Raw genomic sequence first — 10,011 nt, forward strand, 5'->3', positions numbered from 1 at the left:
TAATTACTTTCCCGGGAAAAACCTGGCTGAAATTTCTTCTTATTACCCTATTGTATAGAGCTACCCTGTACTGCCTGAGCTTTGTGTATTAACACGTAATCATCTGCCGCTATGCCTGCCTCCTCTATTGTTTTATATCACGATCCTCTAAATGAATACGTAAGCTAACTGGTAATCCATTTTTAATGTCCTGTAAGATCAACAATTCCCGTAACTCGGTATATGACCCTTCCTGATGAGAAACCACCCATTTATCAAACATCCCTGCTTTCTTAGCCACGAACTCACTATAAGACTGACCCTGCGTTTTTCTCAACTCGCTATACCGTAAACGATAATCCTCGGGTCGCAACTCATAAGCCCTCAACACTGCAGACTTAACTAGGCCGTACTGACTTGCTCGCTCATCACTCATTGAATTATAAGCTACGCTAGCCTTCCCTTTAAACTTAGACACGGCTAACAATGTCCACTTAGACTGAGGCCAATTTAGCTGCTTAGCGGCCCGTTCAAAAAGTTGGAAGAACATATTTACCTCCTGGCCGTCAAATACAGGCACTGATCTATAAGCCTCCGACATTTTAAAACCATTTCCTGCCTCTCGTCTAACTTCTTCAGTATTCAACTTTAACTCATGTTCCACTTTTAATTTTGCTAACTGGAATTCTCTATCCCTATCTCTCTCTTCTCTACCTCTCTCTGTCTCTCTGTCTCTGTCTCTCTCTCTCTCTCTCTCTCTCTCTCTCTCTCTCTCCTCTCTCTCTCTCTCTCTCTCTCTCTCTCTCTCTCTCTCTCTCTCTCTCTCTCTCTCTCTCTCTCTCTCTCTCTCTCTCTCTCTCTCTCTCTCTCTCTCTCTCTCTCTCTTCTCTATCTAATGCACGTTCTTCTCTTTCGTACTCAAGTTTTTTAAACGCTAACTGTTGTTCCACATTTAACTCATTTATCTCTATTTCTGGAACAATCTCACTGTCTTCCATAACAGGCCTATCACCAAAAACTTTCTGGATAATAATTGTCTTTATATCACCTAATGTTTTAGCTGATGTTAAATCAATTTCTCGCTCACTCGCGATTTCAACTAATTCGGCCTTACGCGCTTGCTTAATCTCCACTACACTGAGCGTAGACCTATCCAGCAAATTCTTATCCATGTTTAGGTATGACGCACTTATTTTTATTTATTTTTTCTAGTTAATTTGTAAAAATAATTTATAAAGCCCCCATTTACAAACAATAATTTTTAAATATGCATGTCCCGTTTCAGATCCCGGACGAGCCCCCAATTTTTACTCCTGTCACGGGGATCCTATAATACCCGTAACTGAATAAAACACGATTATCCAAATATCTCTCCTAACTGTATATCTATTAGATCTCTCTGTATCGGGCAGTCTAATACCCGAGTGGCTCGGCTCTAGGTATAATCAGAGATAAGATCTTATATAAATATAATAATATAGCACGTTTAGTTCACTAGAAAACACAGCAAAACACAATACACTTTGGAATCTGTATTAACACTACACTGACAAATGTACTTGCCGCAGTAGTTAATTAACAACAACAATATAATAACAACCCAGAACTAATCACTTAATTAGTTAATCACTAGGTGTCTAGTTTACACAATATTCTAATCACTTCACGGTAATACAACACACATACGTGTGATAATTGAGAAACGCTGCCAGGGGAACTTAATTAATAAAGGAATTACAACTCTATTCCTAAATGGTTAATTTTTAATTAACCCTTAACTACTCATTCAGTAACCTTGTAATACAGAATTAATACTGGTACCTATCACAATAAAGACAATAACCTACAGTTTACCTAGGTCCTCTAGGATGACTGGCTAAGCTTTAATAATTTTAGAACAGTGAAGCCTACAATGTACTTCGTCAGATTACCGGAGACATTGTCTAAATAATATTGGTATAATACAGTATTGAAATATTTAAAGTCACATCAATCACATCAAGGTTATACAACAGAGCAGAAAAATATATTTACCAGTCCAGACGGACAAACGTTGCCCGGGAGCCTTCCAATGTTTTCCCCCGATATATCTAAAATCCTATCTATTTATTCAAAAATCTCAGAGACAGCGAATATCGCCTGGGGGAACCACGCGGTACCTCACCTATCATGTGATAGTTCCACAAATCCCAGAGACGGTATATTTTCTTAGATGGCCAGACTTACTGTCGCCTAGTTCGCCAGAAATACCAGGGTCGCGTGGAGGTATTACGTAACCACTCTCCACATGGCCTCCCCACTGGTCTGGGTGTGTATTAGGGGGTACGGTCGCGCGGAGGTATTACGTAACCAAGCTGCACACAGCCCTCTAAAACAATTAACATCGCCACAGGCGAAAAGATAAGAGCTTGTTCCGTCACAAAATGATAATGGGATGCTGGAACCAAAGTGGAGTGAGAAGGATGTACTCCTAGTATAACTTGTAGACATCCTTGAGACCATTGACCAGGATGACACATAAACTGATTCTGAAGATGAGGAATACAGCGATGATGAGGACACAGATGATGAATCAAACACGGCTAGTGACGATGACACCTAGACTGCTTTCCAGTTGAGTTGTACCATTCGGGGGATCTAAAGGATCCCCTTGAGATGGTCCATGCACAAACATAATAATTAGATAAAAACGTTAGGTGAGTAATATAAAGGTTAATATATTCATCAAAGAAATGAAATGTGTCATATGAACATAAAAAACCCCTGCTTAACAGCATTTTGCAGGAAATAGTTAAATAATACATTTCACTTAGCGGTAGTTTTGCAGAAAATTTAATTTAGTCAAATTTTGGTGATGGATATGGAGGGGTTAAACTGCCTTATTAGTGTCCCAAAACTAATATAGTACGACCAAAATTATACCAGGTTTCTTTTTGATATATTCTAAGCTAAGATAACCCGATTCATTCACCTTTCATGCACATTGTGGCGATTTTATTGCAAAAAGTCGAAAGATTTTCACTTCCCTTCAAAAAGCTCCACCTTTTGGCCTCTAGTTATATAACAAATGGGAAAATCTTCAAATTATTAATACTAAAGTGTAGAGGGCAGCATTCCCGTTCCATTGATATCAAATATGTGCATATTATAATAATATAAAGTGCTGATATTAACAATAATGTTTTCCCTACCCCCAATTTAGCCACACGTCGTTGTTGTAGCATGGAGCCAAACTCATGGCCTGTACACCTATTGATTACCAATGGTTTTCCCTGTTAACATCATTTTTCTGAATTACTAGACCCATAGTTATAAAAAAATACCAAAGAAGTTAAGATGTGGTGGGGATGCACGGTGGCCCCACCTAGCCCATGGACTAATTGTAGACCTTAACTAATACAACTTATGTGCAAGGCAATATTACACACACACGCGCGCACACACACACACACACGCACACGCACACACGCACACACACAGATACACACACAGAGACACACACACACACATACACACACACACATTATAATACAATGGCGACCCCTTTTGGTGCTGATGTCACAGGCACATTTGAGGGAAAGGTTAATTATATATTTTTCAGGAAAATGTTCAAAGATTCAAACGCTGTGATCAAACAGGCATTTGGCGACTTGGGTAAAATAACGGTTTTGGATGATAAAATAAAAGTTAACACTTTAAGACTGACATGCATGTGCTGTGTATTTCAAACAACAACAACAAGACTATAAGAATTACGGAGGTGGACACGAGCATTATTAGAAGAAAAAAATGTACACACACGAACTGAACTTGTTAAGCTGTATCCTAACCGGATGCGTGCGACGTGAGCGACGTGAGCGATTTTTTTTCGAAACCATTGATTTGAATTGCTGCATCCTAACTGCACGCGTACAGCGCGACAGATTTCTGTAGTCGATAGCGCGACACAATACCGCGTACAGAGTTCGATGGGTTCGACCGAACCCTTCCGAAATCGCTTTTTTATAATTTAATATATCTGACATTGATATCTGACATTATTATATTTACTCAACATAGAAATATATGCCCAATATCACTGCAATCTATTTTGGAACCCCCCTTTTCAAAATCCTATGTATTGGAACCCCCCTTTTCAAAATCCTATGTACGCCCATGTACCGATAGGAATTGTTTCTATTTTTTGTCGCGCGACACGAGAGACAAACATATATTAACTACTTGGCGGTTTCCACTGTTGATAACAATTTTAAATATATAGATATAAATATTCACTGGCGTAGGAAACAGAGCGGGGGGGGGATGGGGCATGTGCCCCCACTTTTCAGATATTTTGCTTTATAAATATTATTTGCTTTATAATAGTGTAAAAGTGTGTAAATATAAAGGTGTGCCCCCCCCCCCCCACACACACACACACACACTTTTTGGCACCTTCCTGCGCTCGTGGCTTTAGATATAGGGGCAGGACGTAGCCCAGTGGTAAGAGCGCTCGCCTGACGCGCGCTCGATCTGGGATCATATTAGTAATGATTTATATCGTCTGCATCTTGCCTAACAAACTAGTGGAGGCGGAACGCGGTCGGTCTAGGATCGATCCCCATCGGTGGGCCCACTGGATTATTTTTTGTTCCGGCCAGTACACCACGACTGGAATATCAAAGACAGTGGTATGAGTTATCCATATCTGTGGAATTGTGCGTATAAACGATCCCTTGCTACAAATGGAAAAATATAGCGGGTTTCCTGTCTAAGAACAATTTTATATATATATATATAATATTATATATATATATATATATATATATATATATCTATATATATATATAATAGATTTATGACGGTGAAGTACCATCGTCTTCACAATCTTTAGTTTCATCTACTACATATTTTAGAGATAATCTATATCTAAAACAAAATAAAGATGAGGAAACAATTAAAAATGGTGGGGGACGGATCAAAACCGAACTTTCTTTCATGTTTACTACCATTGAATTGTATCAAACAAAAGAAAAGCATTCTTTGCACCATCTGCGACCCTGAAATCACTATAGGTTTTATATCAGTTGTACGTAGCCTATTTAAGGTATTTAATCTGATAATTTTAACATTTTGTTTGTGAAAATGTAAACCGATTTTTTTATTATTATTAATTTTACATTATTGCGGAATTCTCAATGGCCGCTATCCTTGATAACATCATTATGACGTCTGCCCAAGATTGTCCAGAGTAGGTATTATTGAGGAATGTCCCTTTTGCTGCAATGTTTTAAGATGTTATCGACCAACAGATTTTTTAACGATTGTAATTACATATCAAATAGATTTTTCTGCATAGAATATTAATGGGTCTATATTAAACGTGTTTCTGATCGTTCTAATATTGGTACTAGGTTAAATTTCATTTTATTTCCTAAAATATTTTTCTTTTGTACATACTGAATTTTTGGAAGACAAAATCCAGTTTGGGCTTCTTACAAATATTAAGACGACCAGAAGCACATTGAATATACAGACACTAATATTCTAAACAAGAAAATATGTTTAATATGTAAGTTTAATCGTAGAAGTATTTTATTAGTCGGAAACATCTTACAATGCAGCAAACTCAGGGATGTCCCTTTAATGAAAGCATTGATTGCTAGACCAAAGTAAAACGAAAAGGATAAACGACACAAGAGGGACAAGTGTACCCATTCCACCGCCTAAATATAAATCCGCATATTAGTGGTCAGTTGCTAGTTTTGGTATAGTGTTTTACTTTATTTATAAAATAAGAGAATAATGCAGAATTGAAAAGCAGTATCAAGATTAAAACTAGAATAACAGTTTGACTAGAAATTGCGTCCATAGCTAATATATTATTCGAGATAGTTCCATTGATGTCGTTTGGCAGCCATCCTGGACGCCATGTTGAATATTTCAAAATAGTCAAGGGTGCCAAGTTTGCACCCCTCTAATCCATAATCAACACCTTCCAAAGATGTAAAAAAAAACCCACCCAAAACAGAGAACAATTGTAGGTACCGAACTGCAAGGTATATATATGTATATATATATATATATATATATATAGAGAGAGAGAGAGAGAGAGAGAGAGAGAGAGAGAGAGAGAGAGAGAGAGAGAGAGAGAGAGAGAGAGAGAGGGGAAGAGGAGGTGGAGAGAGAGAGAGAGAGAGAGAGAGAGAGAGAGAGAGACAGAGAGAGAGAGAGAGAGAGAGAGAGAGAGAGAGAGAGAGAGAGAGAGAGAGAGAGAGAGAGAGAGAGAGAGAGAGAGAGAGAGAGAGAGAGAGAGAAAGAGAGAGAGAGAGTATCAGATTGAGGGAACCCACTGATGTTAAATAGAGAAGCAGAGGTTTCATAATAATAGCACAGCGTCAACATTTCCACCACCAGACTGAGAAGTACAAGATAGAACATCACACTTGTGTTTAAGCATACCTATCATATACTTTTATATAGGCCTACATAGTATCGACTTTTCCATGGCACAAAACAAGACTAACAAATTTAAGGTGTATCGATCCTATTGCCTCTTGCACCTAAAGCATAAATAAAGGTATTAAAGTTATTGTATGTCAACGGTGAAAAAACAAATGGCAAATGAATAGGATGAAAATTGACTTGCAATACCCAAAACATATATTTGATATTTTTAAAATACATTTAATATTAAAAATGTCAACACATTCTCGGAAAAACGCTTAAACATAATATTTCCCATTGCAAATAATTTTGAAACATGTTTACTGGAAACTAATTCAGAAATGATGGTAAACGTAAGCGACATGTGGCCTATGTCACTGGTAACTGGTTTAGAAAGAATTGTAAACATAGAAGATATATAAGGTTAAAGGTAATACCATCAGCAATTATTTCAGGAATAACTGTAAACGTATAACAGATATAATGTTATAGTTAATATCATTAGTAAGTGATTTAGGAATGACGATAAATCTACAAAAGATATAAGACCGGATTTACGGACCCTATTTTTCTTAAACGCGGGTGTTTAAGCATTACAAAATTAATGTATGACGATTGATGCGTGAATTCAGGGCCGTTTAAGGAGTTTTAGACTATTAACTTATCAGTTGCCCCCCCCCCCCCCCAAAAAAAAAAAAAAAAAAATCCAGTTGTTGTTGTTGTTATTAGTGTTATTGCTGCTGCTGCTGTTATTGTTTTTGATTGAAAACATATTTAATTGCATAAACAACGAAAGGATTGGGCACACGTGTTCCAAATTACTAGGCACTAATGTATATATTGTAATAACAATCAAATTGCAGAATATAGGGCATTATATACAACAGGATTTTGAAAGAAACTAGAGATGCACGACAAGAAGCAAAGAAAGAAAGAAAGAAATGTTTTATTTAACGACGCACTCAACACATTTTATTTACGGTTATATGGCGTCAGACATATGGTTACGGACCACACAGATTTTGAGAGGAAACCCGCTGTCGCCACTACATGGGCTACTCTTTCCGATTAGCAGCAAGGGGTCTTTTATTTGCGCTTCCCACAGGCAGGATAGCACAAACCATGGCCTTTGTTGAACCAGTTATGGATCACTGGTCGGTGCAAGTGGTTTACACCTACCCATTGAGCCTTGCGGAGCACTCACTCATGGTTTGGAGTCGGTATCTGGATTAAAAATCCAATGCCTCGACTGGGATCCGAACCCAGTACCTACCAGTCTGTAGACCGATGGCCTGCCACGACGCCACCGAGGCCGGTAGAAGCAAAGAAGTACAAATGCAGTCTAACCATTGGACTCTTATTTGTTAACTGTTGTTGTCGTGATAAACCGTTAACCGACACAGTGTCATTGGTAACGGTTTCAGGAATGTGCTGTTCATTGTTTCGTTTTGTCTGTCGACGCGTCGTACTGATGTAGGACTATCTATCACAGCTGGCTTCATGCTTTTGAATATATTTTATTTCCTATATTATGTATGGGCACATAGTATGACGTCGTACTGTCTCGCTTGATACTCTGAAGAATGCACACGTGCAATACAATCATTTATTTTGGAGGGTCGTCTACCAGTAGGTTGGGGGAGGGATTTGGCTCAGCGCTAACCTGAGATGATTGCGTCATGGGATCGAATCACCCCAGTGGACTCATTCTCTGATTGTGTTTTTCCTGTTCCAACCAGTGCTCGACGATTGGCATATTAAAAGCCGTGGTATGTGTGCTGTGCTGTTAGGGAGAAGTCAGAATTACTAAATGTTTGACATCAAGAAGTGGATGATTAAGAAATCAATGTGCTCTAGTAGCGCCGTTAAACAGAACAAACTTTAACATTAATCTTGTGCCAGTCTGCTATGGGACGCCATCACTTCAGAAAAGTAGCTCACTCCACTTTATGAATATTATTCTTTCTAGGTATCAGTGGGTCCAGTTCATAAAACTAAATGAAACACCTGAAATAAACAATGAAGATTTAAGATTTAAGATTTATTAAACAACACTCAGACACATTACAATGTGTAACAAGAGGACATTTTCAAATACATAATTAACGTATATGAATGATATAACCTATAAGTAAAAAGTAAGACAAGTGGCTATTTAATGCAGGTCAGTTTCTACAATACAAATCCACCTGCCATGATCTTACTCATTGAATTGGTAAGAAAAGCTCTCTCTCTCTCTCTCTCTCTCTCTCTCTCTCTCTCTCTCTCTCTCTCTCTCTCTCTCTCTCTCTCTCTCTCTCTCTCTCTCTCTCTCTCTCTCTCTCTCTCTCTCTCTGTCTCTCCCTCCTTCTCTCTCGCTCTCTATCTGTGCCTGTTTCTGGTACACCAAAGGTCGTGGTATGAATTCTACAGTAAAGCTCATATAAAACGTCCTGGTTGTTTCTTTTTTTTTCTTTGTTTTGTACGAGAAGCTTATTGGACATCTTTTATAAGCACTGGGTCGTATTAAACCACTCGACGTACAGCGATTAATATATCATGATTTCTTTGAATGTCGGTACCGGGATGCGAACCTAGTACCTGTCAGCTTTAAAATCGACGAGACCACCACGTACATATCACCGAGGTCGGCTACACTGACCTATATTAAGCAGTCACCTGTATACAAAGAGATCATCTTCCCATTCTCTGAAGCCATGGCAGTAGTCACTAAAGAACTTTTATGACAGTTATGATTTTTTTTCTTCTCTCTGTGACCTTTTTTCTAAATTGTATAGGCAACATCAACAACCCACAATTAAGAACAGGCCGTTCACATTCAGTCATGTCGCAAAATCAGTCAATAAATGGGTACAAATTGTTAAGAGCAACGTAATTTCTGAGGCTAAACACATGTATGATTATCAACATGGCATACACACACACACACACACAAAAGAAAAAAGAAAAGAAAAAGAAGCAAATAATGATGACAGTATATGTATATGAAATAACAGGGGCGTGTAGCTATATAATGTTTATTTTTCCTTTTCTTATTGTGTTGTCTAGAGGTAGAAAGCTATGTACAGCAATTAGTTGTGGAAGCAAATTGTACTTCTCCGAAGAGGGAGCTGATGACCGAGTACTGTAGTTAAAGGATTAGCGGCTGAAAAGATGAACCCATTCGTAAATATTGCTTTCAGATCCTAACATGTGGACTGCCCTCGGCGCATAAATATACGAGGAAGGCTACGTCATGGTTATATAGTGTAGTTAGTGTGTCTACACCTTCACGTTAGATGACGAGGTCATTTCTTGTTTGTTTGGGTTTTTTTGTAGTTTTTTTTGCATTACTTCAGTGATGTTATGTCAGCCATATATGCTCTTTATTTATTTATTGGTGTTTGTTTATTTATTTATTTATTTATTTTTGTTTATTTATTTATTTATTTTTGTTTATTTATTTATTGGTGTTTATTTATTTTATTTATTTATTTATTTATTTATTCGTTTATTCATTCGTTCTTTTCTTTCTTTCTTCATTTCGCTATTTGTTTTATTTCATTTATGTTATATTTTATCAGTTTATCTTACTGGTCATTTGATTATCTGTTTATTCATCTATCC

The sequence above is a fragment of the Gigantopelta aegis genome, chromosome 9, assembly GCF_016097555.1.
Source record: "Gigantopelta aegis isolate Gae_Host chromosome 9, Gae_host_genome, whole genome shotgun sequence".
Lineage (NCBI taxonomy): Eukaryota > Metazoa > Mollusca > Gastropoda > Neomphalida > Peltospiridae > Gigantopelta > Gigantopelta aegis.